The following is a 15,655-nucleotide window of genomic DNA, read 5'->3' on the forward strand; positions in this document are numbered from 1 at the left end:
TTTAAGGATTACATTGGTGAGTGCATATGCCAAATGTGGTGTAAGGTATGAGCTTTGTCCTAGAGTCACTATAGTATGAGTTAAGAAGAGAAGAGGTGGAATTATCCCACATGTAGTGGTGCAAGGCTGTAAGGCTACTTAAAGCTCCTTTCATAAATAAACCATTTAAAGTTTTCATTACATCTCTCTTGTTTATGGTGAGCTTGTGATGGGTTAGCAAACTACTCAAGATCGTGTTTATACGTCCAAGTTAATCTATCTTGGAACCTTATTCCCTTGAGTAACAATCTAACCTATACATACTCACTTGTGTGCATTATGTGTGTCTTCCATCCACCCTAGCTAGCACGATCCCATTCTCATTAAGTGGTATCAGAGCACAAGGTTATGCCAGCTAGGTTTGTTATTATCCATTTGTGTGTTAGTATGATTAGCATTCCTTAATTATCATTAGCAAGATCCATTAGGTTTACTCTCCTATTGCATATCTCATGACTAATTAGTATTCTATTGGCTAGCATGAGCATGTTCTTGAGTTAAAGACCCTTGGTCCACTACTCACTAGCTAATTGAAAGCCTAATTAGTATTAAATTTCATTAATTTTTCATTAGAAACTTACATTTGCATTCAATAACTTCTCCTCACTTTAGCAAAATTGGCACTTGCAATTGGTGTGTGTGCATAGCCCGTCTCAAGAGCTTTCAATCAAGCCCATCCACATCAATTTTGAGCTAGGTTTGTCAATTAATGCCTTAACAAGATCCAAGCCTAAGAGGCATTCAATGCCGACCATGCCTTTGTGGAAGAGAGGCCCTATATAGGTCCAAAATTTCCCTAGCTGTGGTGGGCTCTCCCTATTTATAGGGTTTGACCATCCCTATTTGAGGGGTGTCACACAAAAGGGCATACCCACTAGGGGGAATTCAACCCAGGCGCGGTAAAACCAAATTTAGAAAAAATTTGGGTCTGACCAAACTTTCTCCGATCGCTCGGGCATGATAGTCGACATCCGATAGCTCTATTCTCTCGATGATCGACTCGATAGCACATAATGACTTGCTTCCAACCTTCCGATGGACTCTTATCCTGGCAGTGAACCATAGGTGCATAACCTTTTTAGGTCCGCGCTTATCAAGCCCCCCTTTCCACGGCCTTAGCATTGGCTCCTCTAAAATCCCCCCCCCCCCCCCCCCCCTTTTTTTAAAGATTTCCTTCTTTGAGCCTCAACCCCTTTCAACCTTTAAGGGCCTGCTCCCATCAAGCTGCACCATAGCACCTTCTAGAAATTTAAAAAACGGGCTCCAAGGCCATTCAAAGCAAAACCTCAAAGCTTCATCAAGGCACACTCAAGATTCAAGAGCTTCAAAGGAGAGTTTCATCGAGTGTTCAAAAGGAACCCAAAAGGAGCTTTAAGCATCAAGTGTTCAACAAAGAAAGACCAAAAATTTTCCATCATTTGTGAAGAGGAGCTTCACAAAAGGGAAAACTCTCTCTCTCTCTCTCTCTCTCTCTCTCTCTCTCTCTCTCTCTCTCTCTCTCTCTCTCTCTCTCTCTCTCTCAATTAACCCTAAAATTTTGCAACCAAGCACAACAATGTTTGCAATGTATATCATAATCTACATTTACGAGGGTGATTTTTTTGTCGTGCTTGTGTAAAGAGGTAGACACTGGCTAGGAGAGTCTCCTAAGCTAAGATCCCTCTATTAGTGCAATGGAAGAGAAGGGGATTAGGAAATTAACGGGGAGGGCTTTCACACTTGGCAAACCAAGTTAAAAGGCTACTTAATGAAAAAGAAATTGTGGGGAGTAGTCAAAGCAACGACCAGTGATCCGTCATCCATTAATGGAGCACACTACATACATGTGCTATGAGCACACAAAATCAAGCCAAGGATGATCAGACATTAGCAATCATAATCGCTGCACTACATGACAATTATGTACATTTTACTGATGATTGTGAAACCTCATCAGCTGCATGGCAAGCACTAGAATAAAATATTCAAGCTAGGAAAAAGAAGAGAAAAGTGATCTTAAAAGAAGGATCTATACAAATTAAAAATGGAACATAACAAAGATATTGCAAGCTTGGTCAATCGCCTTGAAAACATGACCATACAACTAGCTTATGTAAACAATGCAGTACCAGAGGAGGACAAAATTGTAGCCTTACCACCTACCTTTTACCACCTAGTAGCCTTACCACCTACCTTTTACCAGATAATGACAATCATTGAAAAGAAGGATCCAACACCAGATTTCTAAGATGTAATAAACTCTTTAATGTCAGAGGAGAAGAAGCATGGGAGAGCAAGGGAGGAATGTTACTTCATTAGGAGGAGCTTTTGTCATATCATCACCAAGGGAAGGATATTCAACATCATCATCAAGTGTAAAGAAGTGTTATGAATGTGGGAGAATGCGACATGTAGCAAAGGATTGCTACACCAACAAGTCTTGGAACAAATGTGGAAAGAAGGGGCTCCTCCTTCTCAATGCTACTCAAGTGGAGGCAATAAAAGTGGAGAAAGCAGCAGTGGCAACAACAACAACTACTACAAAGGCAAGAAACTTGCAAGAGGATCAACTCATGTAGTGGAGGACAAAGCAGAAGATGAAGACCAAGGTGAGAACAACCTTGTCTACTACAACGACATACTATGAAGATTGTAGCCTCTCTAATTCAAGGGGAGATATTTTTGTCATTTAGTGGAGGACAAAGCAGAAGATGAAGACCAAGGTGAGAACAACCTTGTCTACTACAACGACATACTATGAAGATTGTAGCCTCTCTAATTCAAGGGGAGAGATTTCTGTCATCCTTTGTGTATCTGTCATCCTTTGTGGATATTTATTGACATCATGTGTGGATATTCTGCCACATCAGCCTGGTCCACTATCATTGACACATCTTTATAGTCCCCCTTTTGGTTTGACTCAAGAGTGGGAAATAATTTGTGCTTCCACGGGATGGCCTCTTGCTTCATCAATGGTAGTGGGATCATGTCATGGACGAAATTCTTTACCACTTGAACTGGCATGATCATGAGCAAGGCCACCAATTCCAATACCTCCATTTCATATTTCATATACTCTTGATGAGAAGGATCTAGTACTTCTGAGATCCACTTCATGATTTCCTCTCGGGCATCCAATGCCTCTTTTGTGGTCATAGAAATCTCCCTCGGTAGATGTGCATGGCATCTCGACTAGGGGTAGGTCTACCCGTGTGAATTATGCTTGCATTATTGGTGGTGGTTGAGCTTGCACAACTGATTTGGCTTTTATGGCACTTATTGCCATATCTTTCTTTTGTAGCTCCAAAGCATATTCCTCTTTTTGGGCAGCTAACTCTTCCTGCACCTTTACCAACTGCTCTTTTAGCTGCTTGATTTCCTGATCCTTTTGGGCCTGGATAGCCCTATGTCCTACAGTCAGGATCTGCCTGTCATATTTCTCTTATGCGAGCTCCCCTTTAAGTGCTTTCAGTTCTTCTAGAACCGTTGTTGGAGCTGATGACGTTGACACTAGGGAAGGTGTTTCTTGCATGGCTAAGAGATGTGTGAGTGTGTTCTTGACCACACCGTAAGATTCCTATACATCGATAGTGGCCAATTTCTGACTCCACTTAAATGGTTTGAATAAATGTTTTGGAAAGGATTTTGGTACATATTTAGTATCATTTACTTCTTGATCTAAGATAGAGTCTTCTCTCCTTAAACTACCATTCTCAGAGGCTCCACACATCCAAATCTTTGCATAACCATGATGGCAAGTTAGTTTCTGTTGAGGTCTCTGAATCCAATTCCTGAATTGGTGTCCTCATTAGAACATCCTTGTATGAATGATCTTTCAAGTTTACCCGTGTAATTGATCCAACTTGTTTCATGTAAGGATAATCATTTCCGTCATCTTGGATCAATTGTATTTACCTCATGAAAGGTCTTTTTAAAAAATCATTTCATAGTTCAATTTTTTCTCAAACTCTACAATGGCAAAAGTATGATGGTAGTCAATTCCACAATATCTGACTATCACATTTTCCATCAATACCATGGGTTTCTCAATGTGCCCTCTGCCAATTGCAATTCCATTTGTGTTTTCCTAATTGCTGCCCTTTCCTTGGATTCCTAGACTTCTTCCATTGCTACGATAATACTTGTCTCACTATATAGAATAGCCATGGTTGTTACATCATTCTATTGTACTGAAAGGGTTGTGTTTTCATCATTTCCTTCACAATCATCTCCAACTTTGTTGATGGGCATGGATCTGACAATCTTTGTGCGCAATTCTTTCTTATGGGGCTTTCCAATCAACGAGCAAAGAAAAACGAGCGAAGACAATTTTTGAGCAAAGATGAGCAATTGACGCGAGTACTGCAAGGTATATTGAAGAAAATATCATGTCATTTTAAATTAAGCTAGCTTCTCAACACAAATGGCCATACATCTAAAATTACCACAAAGGAGCGGCCCTAACAAAATCCCAAGTCATAGCAGTACATATAAAGCGGTAATTGTGGATGCATCAAAAACATCAAAAAAGGTTAAAACTAACAAACTTTCAGAAAGTCTATGAGAAGTACACAAAATAACCTTGTAAAACTAAGAAATCTCATGATCAAGAGCATAAGCTTGATCTCTTATTATTTTCTTTGGGCTCAAGCTTTACATGCTCTTTGACAAAGTGAGAGGATGGCAAAGAGAAATCTAGGCCATCAATGTCAGAATGTTGCTTATTAATATTGTCAAATTTGATCTCCTACACATGACTATCATTGCGGACTTTTGAAAGTGCATGGTGACATGGCGTAGCTTAGAGGACTCTGTGAAGCCCTCATCTCCAAATGGCGCATCGAATTTTTGGATGAAAGCCAAGACTTTGTCCGTAGCATGAAAGGTGCCATCATAGGTAAGGAAAGAGATGCTCTTTCCTCCCTCTTTGAACTTCTTGATCTTGGATGACCTTTTCCACGTGGCATAGGATTTCCTAGGGCCTCTTCTTTTTTATGGTTGAAAAGTTGCACCATCGCTTTCTTCACAAGATGAAGAATTTGAGGAAGATGGAGAAGAGGGTGACCTCTTTATCAATACGCACTAGTCTCTAAGCTTTTTGTTGATGCCATACACAATTAATGTGTCTACTCATTGAGCACAACATATATTGAACGTGAAGTTACAAACAAATTTTTGAAGACACAAGTTTATTTTCCAGGAGGAAATTGTTCTTTTGGTCACATCATACAAGTATTATAGAAATGGCCATGGATAAGGCATTCATTTGCACAAAAGATATTCTAATAATCATTGCACAACCAAAAAATTAAAGCAATTAATGTCCACCACAGAACGTAAAAAGTGTTTAAGATCTATAGTGATAATTTAAATCTAAATAGTAAAAAGCCATTAAACCCACGAAGACAACACACTTGTCAAGCAGAAAAATCCATAATGAAATCACCATCAAATCCATTAGGAAATCAAACGTGACATTCAATTTATTCTTTTCTCAAAAAAACACTAAAGTCCAATGGCCACTCACATGTGAACTCGTTGCAAGTTCTTGGACAAGCACTCTTTGTGTAGACCTCTCTATTGAAAGTACTCTCTTTGACTACCTCTTTGTTCAATGATTCTCTCCCAACTCACTTTGCTTGTCTTCATCTTGCCTAGCTCACCAAGTCTTCTCTAATAGCTCTCAGCTTGATAGCGGTGTCACTCGTTCCATTGTAGCCTAGCCTTGCTCAGCTATGCCTATCGTAGCTCAGCCTCATGAAACTCGGCCCCTCTCAACCCGGCACCTCTCAAACTAGGTTGAATCTATAAGCCTATTCATGATATGTGAAAGGCCAAGCTAATGAATGTCCTTGTAATTTGGTTTTGAAGAGTCGCACCTAGTGATGTGGCAAGGTGTGAGGAGATTGAGCCTTGATCTATGGAAGGCCATGCAAATGAGCGATGCAAGACACGTCCACGAACGTGTCATCATCCAAGATGTTCATGTCAAGGAGGGATATGGGCATTGTGCACGCAGATGATGCTGGCGGGGGTGGATGCCATCCAAGAGTAGGTCGTCAGTGCAGCACAACACCTTGACATTGGATGCGACATCAGGGGCCATGTTGAACCATTGCCTAGCTTGCAAGGCCACTACGGGAAGTCTGTATGCCAGGTGGTAATATTGGAGAGTGGCCATGTCAGTCTCGCATCACAAACAAAGCAGTGGATAAAGGAAGCTTCACACTAGTCACGCGATGATGCAGGAGGAGGAGCTGAAGTGGACAATGACAACTCACAATTTGAGAATATTTGCAATATGTCAGCTCTTTGTGAATAAGAGCAAGCGTTCATTTGCGCAAATGTAGTCCTGGGCGAGTGACACCAGCACAAATGCTTTTTTCACACTATTAGTTTTACTATTATTAGAGCACAAATGCTTTTTTCACACTATTATTAGAGCACCGAGACCTTGGGTGTGTTTTTTTCCCCTACACCAAACCAAAAAATTCCGTTCTTTAAGGCCCCTGTCACACACGTCCGCCTGGACGTGTGTGCAAATGAGAAAAGGCAATGGCTGGATGAGCGATGAGCAGTCAGCTGAGGGTGGAGAGAGCCGGCTCTACCCCCTCGCCCATCTGGATCAGTCTGCATCTCTCGGCTCCATATTGTAGTACTCATGTCTGACTTCTCGATATGATCAGTATTCGGAGGGGCAGTTCATGGCCAGTGCAGCGAGCCTCGATCTGGTGGAAAGAAAGTGGCACACAGTGGACAACTTCTTGTCTCCAGCTAGAGCAAAGGGGCGGATCTTGAGCCTTGACACCCCCCCACAGGGCCGCCCTCGCCTAGGGGGAATGAGCGAGAGTTGAATGCAAGACTGCGCCGCCGGCACTAGAGGCCGAGGAGGCTGATGTTGTAGTGAGAGGACCACGGTCACTAGAATATAGCACAAGATTCACCAGGAAGCACGAGAGGAAAACAATCTCTCTCTCTTTCTCTCTCTCTCTCTCTCTCTCTCTCTCTCTCTCTCTCTCTCTTGATATAGGGCTGGAGTGGACGCGTGCAGCTGCGTTCTCGGTAATATTTGCAGCATGCAGTACATCGTGAAGGCCATATTATTTTACTCGTGACAGAATAAACGCTGCGAGCATTGATCTAGTATGGGTGCAATATGTGTGAGGCAGTACGCATGTTCGTGTGTGCACGAGCATGCTCGAACGTGCTCGCTCAGCTATTCTCGGCCTCGCAATTTGGAGCCCCATCATCGAACCTCTGCAAGGTAGGCTCTCCAGCCAATTTTTTAACTAGTAAAGTTGATGCTTTTCGGCCTGGTGTCACCATCACTCTAGCCGATAGGTTTTGTTGCAATTGCAGCCCTCAGCCGCCAAGTGACGCCTCCACCTAAGCCTTGTGTAAGCTGTCGAAACCAATCCGCGCCGGCGCGGACTGATTCCAGCAGCATTCGCAAGCAATGTTGCTTTCCAACCTGGTATCACCGCTACTCTAGCCGATAGGTTTTGCTGCATTTGCAACCCTCAGCTGACAGGTATCGCCTCCACCTTAGCCTTGTATAGTTAGCTATCAAAACCAGTCCGCGCTGGCGCGGACTGGTTCCAGCAGCATTCGAAAGCAAGATTAAATCCCTTTAGCAACATTCGCAAGCAAGAGTAATATCCTTTAAAATGGTATATTAATGAGGTAAAATTACAAAAATACCCCTCCCAAGCCTACGTAATCAACTCAAATTCTATTTTTAGCATCTTCTATGATAGACAATCAGTTTTCTTGTGAAAAGCTATAATTTTTTTTATTTTTGGAGAAATTCTCTCACAACCAGGGGTACTTTGGAAAATTTGAAGGGCATTTTGCGAATTTATGACAAAACATTGGGGGTAATTTGGGAATTTTTGAAATTTAATGGATATTCTTGGAATTTCCACAAATTAAAGGGATATTTTGGTAGTTTTTCCTTTGCTTAAATCAAATTATTGCATTTAGAGTTACTCCAAACCAGTCCACACAAATGCCGACCAGTTCTAATAGGCAATCATAAGTGCTATTTCATAGGGCTGTAAAGGCTCTCACTCCTTTATGGGCTAGTGCTATTGATGACAATTCCAAGTGGTATTATAGTCGTCATGATTTAATACCTAAATGGCACCTTAGACGACCGCCTCAAATGGCAATTGGGTGAAGTTGCTTTTGTAGAGTTGGGCGAAGATGAGAGCTACCGCATTTGTAGAGAGGTGATAAGGATTGGTGAGGGGAAACAATACATACAAGAAAGGGGCCAATGACACAATGGTAGATTTCCAACCCTTGTAGCAGTTGACTTTGATAGGAGTAGCTAATTGATGGTGATAATTACATATGTTGCTTGGTTAATTTGCTGGCAGCAAACAAGCTATTTAGCCTTATACATGTGCAAAGAGGAAGCTATCCACCAAGTTAGATGTCATCATTGAGAAGTAAGTGCCATCCTTCTTGTTGGCTTATAACACAGAACTAGTGGGCAGAAGTAGAAAGATTGTGTTTTTTAAGTGGGGCATGCAATGGCTAGCTTTGTTGGTGTTCGGTGGGTGATTATTGTTGTTTCGACTAGAATATGTGTAACACTAGGCTGTACATGGCTCTAGATGGCAACTTCAATAAAAGCACAACTATTTGAAAGACCCAAAATAATGAGCTGATAATGCGACTATAATACCACTTGGGGTTTTCATCAATAGCAGCAACCCAAAATGGAGTGACGGCCTTTGCAACCCTCTGAAATAGCACTCATAATTTGCATCGGTTAAAATATACACTAATTTTAATTTTTTGTGAACACTATGCAGGAGAATGATAGATTTGTGGCTCGTTATACATGAGAAAAAATATTGAAACGTAGGCTATAATCTTGAACAACAAAGATGAAATATAGCGGTACTTAGGCTAAGTTTAGATGAAGGCATGAAGCTAACAAAGGGTGGATGCCACGGTGCATAGAAAGGTCTAACCCAAAATTTCCTATTGGTTGTTTTGTCAGCCACATCTTTGCTTTCTAATTGCTTGAAGCTCTATGTTCTCACTTCCTGCACAAATGCATGATGGAAGACCATTGTTTATGAGGGAACCCCAAGTATTGAGAGGCCTGACAACGTAAACTTGCTTTGCCAATCAAAGCAAGAGACGTAGAGGAAAAACCCTGAATGTAGCCTTAGGATACCGAAGAAATAGTCCTCCTCTCTCATTGGCTTTAGTTGTCCTATCAGCACCTCATGGACACATATATAGCCTATTTGTGAGGCCCATTCTGTCCAAAACAATCCCACATTGGCCCAGAATTCCCTTATCCTTCCATAGTTTCCATGGCTCTTGTGTACTATAGTGTTAGAGAAGGCATAGTCATGTCACTTAATATACGTTGATTTGTGTGTAAGGATCTTTTGATTTAAAAATGTCTTTGTTATACTCTATGACCATATCTTCTTTTTTTTTCCTTATCACTTTTGAAAATCTCTGTAGTTCACAAAAAACCTTATTGAGGGACTCGCTCAAATTTTTTGTCGCTCAAAAAAACTCGCTCGCCATCTTGTAGGACTCCTTTCTTATGTAACTCTTCAAGGTTTTATTTGGTCAATCTCATAATGCCCATTTTTTCCATGGTACCTTGCAGATCGCTCAATAGATGTGGTTTAACTTAAGTAGCTCACCCTATGTGATGGCACATTGGATAGGAGTCGACATATTGACTGCAAATAATTCAAATCCAAAGTATTTTTTGGTCTATTGAATCTTGTGGTTTTACAGACTAGTGATTTTTCTTCATTTTCTTCCAAGTATGAGGGTAATGTTTGGAGTGTGCAAGATTTTAATAGGCTTGACTACTCTAATCCCAAACCTATGTAATATGCAACAACAATGTAAACTAAAGTGTTGTTATATGTAAAGCCATTGGTGGGACTGCATGGAATGAGCCTCCCAACCTCCCTTTAAATAGCCTCATGGGCCTCATTCACTATCCACACCCGCAGCCGGCCCCTTGGGCGTGGTCCTTAACCATTGGGCTATGCCCTTGGCATGACATTACTCCCCCCTTGGAGAAGCGTTTTCGTCCTCAAAAACAAGAGTGTTGATACACTAATATGTGCCATAGTGGCATCCGTCAGGGATCCATCTATTATGTGGGAGGTTCAACAAAATCATGAATAACATCCTGATTTTTCACATTGTTGTCCCTTTGCAACCATCTTGGTGTAACCGTCTCATATACAACATAGCATATAAACTCCTTTTAGAACTCACGTGAGTATGCTAAACGAGTTATGACAACTAAGATGTACCCAAAAGAGTACCCCTTTCACTTTCCATGAAAGTAACTTGCTGACGTAACTCATCAGCCAAGTTTAATTTCTTGCCTTGTTATCTTCTCGTAGCAGTAAACAACCCCACCATTAGTGGTCAAAGTTGAGAACATGAACTATACGTGAAGAGACTAAACCTAGTCGCAAACTTGCTTTATCATACAATAGGAAAATTCCAAATAGAGCACTAAATGCATACTAATTTGATTGCTTGGTGCTAACGAGTGCACTTTGCATATCCTTTACCACAAGATTACACTTTGTAATCTACCTAATCTACCTATCCCCGTGGATACTGACAGTAGCATAACTATTGTAATCTGACTATCCCCTTGGATACTGATAGTAGTGAGGTGGCTGGGATTCCCCACGGTTTACAGAAAGTCTTCCAAATGACTGGGTAAACGGGGAGCCCAATGACGTACAACATTGCAAAGAAAATGACAATGTCATGAATAACCATCTTGGTTAACTTGTAAGATCCACAAGCACCCAAACTGAGCCATGACCTCTATTGGTGATTGGTAGATCCAAACATAATCTCAAAGAGATGCTGCACATAGAGTGCAAAATGCTTCAAAAACAACAACTTAATGAATATGCATGTCGTTCCAAATCAGCAGTTGGTAAACACTAGGGCCCATAACACCATTGTGCATACATGTAGCAAAAAACAACTTGATGAATACGCATGTCGTTCCAAATCAACAGTTGGTAAACACTAGGGCCCATAACAACCAGTGTGCATGCATGTAGCAAAAAACAGATCCAAACCTATATATACATGATCATCCTTGCCAATACTGATGGCAAATGGGATGCTCCTAGCACACATTAAAATGAACATAAATAGTTTTGAAAAGAAACTAAATACTTTATGCCGCAATCATTTGCAAGCCTTGCTAAAATGTTTGAACCATAATAGAAAGTGAAGCATTAATCACTTCCAAGTACAAACAATAAAACTTTTTTAGTAACAACTCAAAGCCTAGCTATGTGCATAAACAACCATCTGTTAATGTTGTTTAGTAGCACTTGTACCTTAACAAGTCATTCTGAGTATCCGACAATTTTTTGCCACAAAATTTTTTCCTGATACGTCTGGCTGAAAATGGTCTAAAAAATGGATGCGACTAGCACGTAGGGACGTTGTCGTGACACATACTTGAAATAGTGGGCACCATTGTCAGTCCCAGAGATTCATATTCTCCACATGTGGAATATGTCTCATTTAAGGGTGTCTAAAAAAAGAACATCCGTCAAGTACAAGATGTACTTGTGCGTGGAGGTAACTACAAACACTCTACGACGGGAGTGAGAGGGACCCTCATTAGCTTTGCTCCACACTGGCTAAACTGAACTCCTTGAGTTCCTAGACCATGTTGTATCCCATGAGACAGCATGCGCCAAATAAAAACCTACAAGTGGGTCTATAACTACATAATGCAAAACTTATGTTGGACACAAATTTCTTGGCTCTTACCTGACCTTGTCATCTCTGTTAAAAGCAAAATTGGATGAAGCCATAGAAGTGTAGGCATTCCAGTTAGAAAAGTAAACAAAAACATATTCAAAAAAGTGATCATAACCAAATTAGATGCGTACCTGGAGGTTGAACATAGTGTTCACGTACCTGTACTTAAAGGCACCTGCCCAAATTTCTTGCCTGCAAAGGCCTAGGAACACTAATTGAAAAATAGTGGAATGCAAGTAGCATTGCACATATAACCTTGGGTTTTGTAATTGCAATCCAAACCCCTTGGTTAAAACAACACTGTCAAACCCCTTGGTTAAACTTTTCAGGAAAACTGCTCAACTAGCAGTCGGCCCTTGGCCTATGTCCGTGACCCGCCTTGGGTTTGCCCATGGCATTACATTCCTTTGGAAGTTGAAATTTTTCCACTACCCTTTGGCAGTCTGTGGACGTCTTTCCTTTAAAATGCAAGTGTAAAGGTTCCAAGGATTGACCATCAACCCTTACTAAGGGATTAGTAATCATGTGAGCTAGGTCTTACCCCAAAACTGTACTCATATAGGCACTCTTAGTGCCAATAGGAGCTCCAATGAAGTTGGATTCGTATTCACAACTAGGTCTTTTCACACCCAAAAATCCATAATCTTGGGTGTTTGTGAACAGTCGTGCTGTCTGAAATGTTGGTATTCATTTATACACCTTGGTAGAGATAAGCCTTGACGAGTTTAATTCATTTAAAAACTCAACTTGACTCTCACACTTAAAGTGTGTAGTGCTAAAATAATGCCCAAAAAATCATTAATGGCAAGACTCTTGCTTGTCCATTATAATCGATGGGTACTCAACTGGAGAGAATTGTTCAATCCTGAAATCAATCAATGATGGACTACAAATAGATGACTCGTATCTATTCCAAATAGGTGGCAATAGATGGTGCATAGCCCTTCCTGTTGGCTCTTAGTCCTTTTTATTACCGTATTGATATAGAAAGATGTCAATAAAATCATGCCTAGTTTCACCTTTCCCACATAGAAGTTGGAGAGAGAGAGAGAGAGAGAGAGAATGTTGGGCTGAGGAAAACCCCGTATGCTAATGTGTTGTATACCCTTGCAAAGGCTCCAGTGCACACCATGTCTGTGTCATAGCTTATCGTATAAGCGTACAGTGGCGTGCGTGTACAACACTCTTGTAGAGAGAGGTACCAAAATTCACATATGGACCCACCTAGCGTAAATGTGGTCATGATTGTGCCAGGGTGAAGTAGGATGGCACTTTGTCGTCGAATAAACATAAAAAATGATGTAAGATATCAATAACATATCTCATCTTAGAGAGAGTAGCTAGTGTGGTAGTGAAAAATGAGATGGAATTATGTCAATCTCATTGGCATTCCATGCACGCAGAGGTGTAAGACCTAGGTGACATTGATGGTCTCTACCAATTTAGCGGATACCTAAAGTGCCTTGCACTACCGGGCATGGATACATCACAATTTGCCGTTGTATTACGTGAATTGTGAGCTTATATCTGCACCTTCTCGAATGTCCAAAACTCTGTGCCAATGTCGTTGAGTTGAAGTCATTGGCATGATCATGGCATGAGTTAGAAGCCTTTCGTGTCGTTAATTGTGTCAAAGCACTTTGCTTTGTACAATAGGCAATCGTCGCCAACTTAAAAGAAAACTTAAAATTGTGTATCCTAGTTGCCTAGCTATGGCAAGTTGTCTTGAGCTTGGCGAAATAAAACTTGTTGGAATTTGGCTCATAGCCATATCTACTGCGGAAGAGAACACGATTTGGCTTTTTGAAAGTATACTGTGGAAAGTCTCCTCTTTGCCACCTTGGTGGAGACTGGTACCAGTGTAAAGCCCTTGGTGGGACTACGTGGAATGAGCCTCCCAACCTCCCTTTAAATAGCCCCTTGGGCCTCATTCCATATCCACACTCGCAGCCGGCCCCTTGGCCTGGTCCTTGACCACCGGGCTATGCCCTTGGCATGACATTATACCTATATATATGTAGCTCCATCATCAATCTCATCCGCATGAATCTAGATAAATATGTCCCAGCTTTTAGAAGCAGCAATCTTACTTGGGAATTATAGAGCACATGGCAGGGTTGCAGGTACTTTGCTTGCAGAATATTGGTATCTATTGTATCGACGCCGAGAGAACTTGTTGGCCGCATTTGTGAAAATTTTGTATACACGAGTATTTCCTAGAAGAATTCAGACTTGGTGCCCTCCCAGCTTTGGAAGAATTTAGATTCAAAGATATTAGTTGGTCGCTACATATATAGGGAGAGAAAAGGTTGCACGACAAGGACTTACTCGTTGGTTGGATGCCCAAACTTGAAGGATGTAGAATTTGTGTCCACATCCTCTAAGAATGCTCAACTTATGAAACCAACTTGGAGGGGCGTGTGTAGGCTAGAACTTGTACATGTGGACACTGGAAAGGAGATTTAGAGATTTAGATCTTTCATCTACAAGGCAAACCCTCCAGACTTTGTGTCTTGAAGGTGTAAGGCACCACAGAGAGTGGATCTCTTTGCTGGATTCTTGAGCCTCACAATACATCTTCAAATACATGGGTGTGAAAGCAATGTGGACGTGAAGCTTGGATTGCAGGTTATGCCCAACCTGCTCTCGCTTGAGGTTGCAGGTTGCTTAGAGGCATGCGTTTTGAGTGGTGTTGAGGATCTAAACTTGCTAGAGGATTTAGATTGGTTTTCAATGTTGTAGTAGTGTGGGCCCATATGTCTCAGTAGTTTGACTCATCTGGGAAAACTTACTCTCTGGCAAAATGAAGCTGCGTGGAAGCAATAGAGGGATTCTAGGATTATAGAAGTGCAGGATCATAGGAACTAAGCTCTTTGGTGGGTCTAAAAATTAGGTCCATCGGCAGAACTTCTCCTATCAACCTTGCAAACCTTACGAATCTGGTTGCATTGGAAATGCAAGGAATGGTGTTCTGGGAGGGCCTAGATAATTTGAGGAGATTGAAACATCTTCACTTGGGGTCTTCAGATGAGCTGGAGTGTGCATCTGAGGATGAGACAATGCTGGACCATTATAGACGTGGGTACCTTCTTATCTGAGGCCCATTTGTTGAGTATTTTTCCACAAAATCTCATAGATATGTGGGTGAGCTTCCTTAAGGACCTCAGATGCCTGGATGGCATTGATAGCCTTATCCATCTGTGTGGCATTGGGTTGAATGTGTGTCCATTGTTGAAAGAGCTACCTTCCTTGCATGCCCTATAGGAAATGAAGTTTCTCTAGATAATACACTATGTGAAGCTTAAAGGTGTGAGGGGTTGTGATGAAATGAGATAGTTGGAGAGGGCAAGGTTACAAGGATGTGAAAGCATGGATCAACTACCATTCAAGGACATACATGCACTCCCCTGAAGTCATCCACACTTGATAGATCTTTCCTTCAAGATAATAGAAACTCTAGCTTTTCAAAAGGACATCAATTAGAGGAGCTTGATCTCTTCAATGTTTACTTGGTAAGCCCAAGGTGCTTATTTCAAATGAGGCCAAGAGATTGAGCCGCTTGGCTCAATCCCAACCATGGAATATGCATTGATCCAACCTTAGAGAGCTCATCACCTACGTTGATTGTGGACGACATGAAAAGCTAATCACCCTTGTTGTCTCATTCCCTGTGTTTGCTTCTGGCATCATGAAAAGCTCTCTTGCATCGCGTTTTCGGCATGCAAAAGGATGATGAGTGTTGATAGCTTTAGAGGACTTTGTCCCACATTTTGAAGGTTTTTTATATCTTTGGTATTTTTGTTAACTTCTATTTTGTGTGTCATAGAAAGCA

General features: G+C 41.3%; 1 pseudogene; it reads left to right on the forward strand.

Moving 5' to 3' along the window:
- The first annotated feature begins 2,303 nt into the window (after positions 1-2,303).
- LOC147421202 (uncharacterized) lies at positions 2,304-15,306 on the forward strand (annotated as a pseudogene).
- The last annotated feature ends 349 nt before the right edge of the window (positions 15,307-15,655 follow it).

This window comes from Adiantum capillus-veneris, chromosome 28, assembly GCF_014529385.1.
Source record: "Adiantum capillus-veneris isolate H3 chromosome 28, ASM1452938v2, whole genome shotgun sequence".
Classification (NCBI taxonomy): Eukaryota; Viridiplantae; Streptophyta; class Polypodiopsida; order Polypodiales; family Pteridaceae; genus Adiantum; species Adiantum capillus-veneris.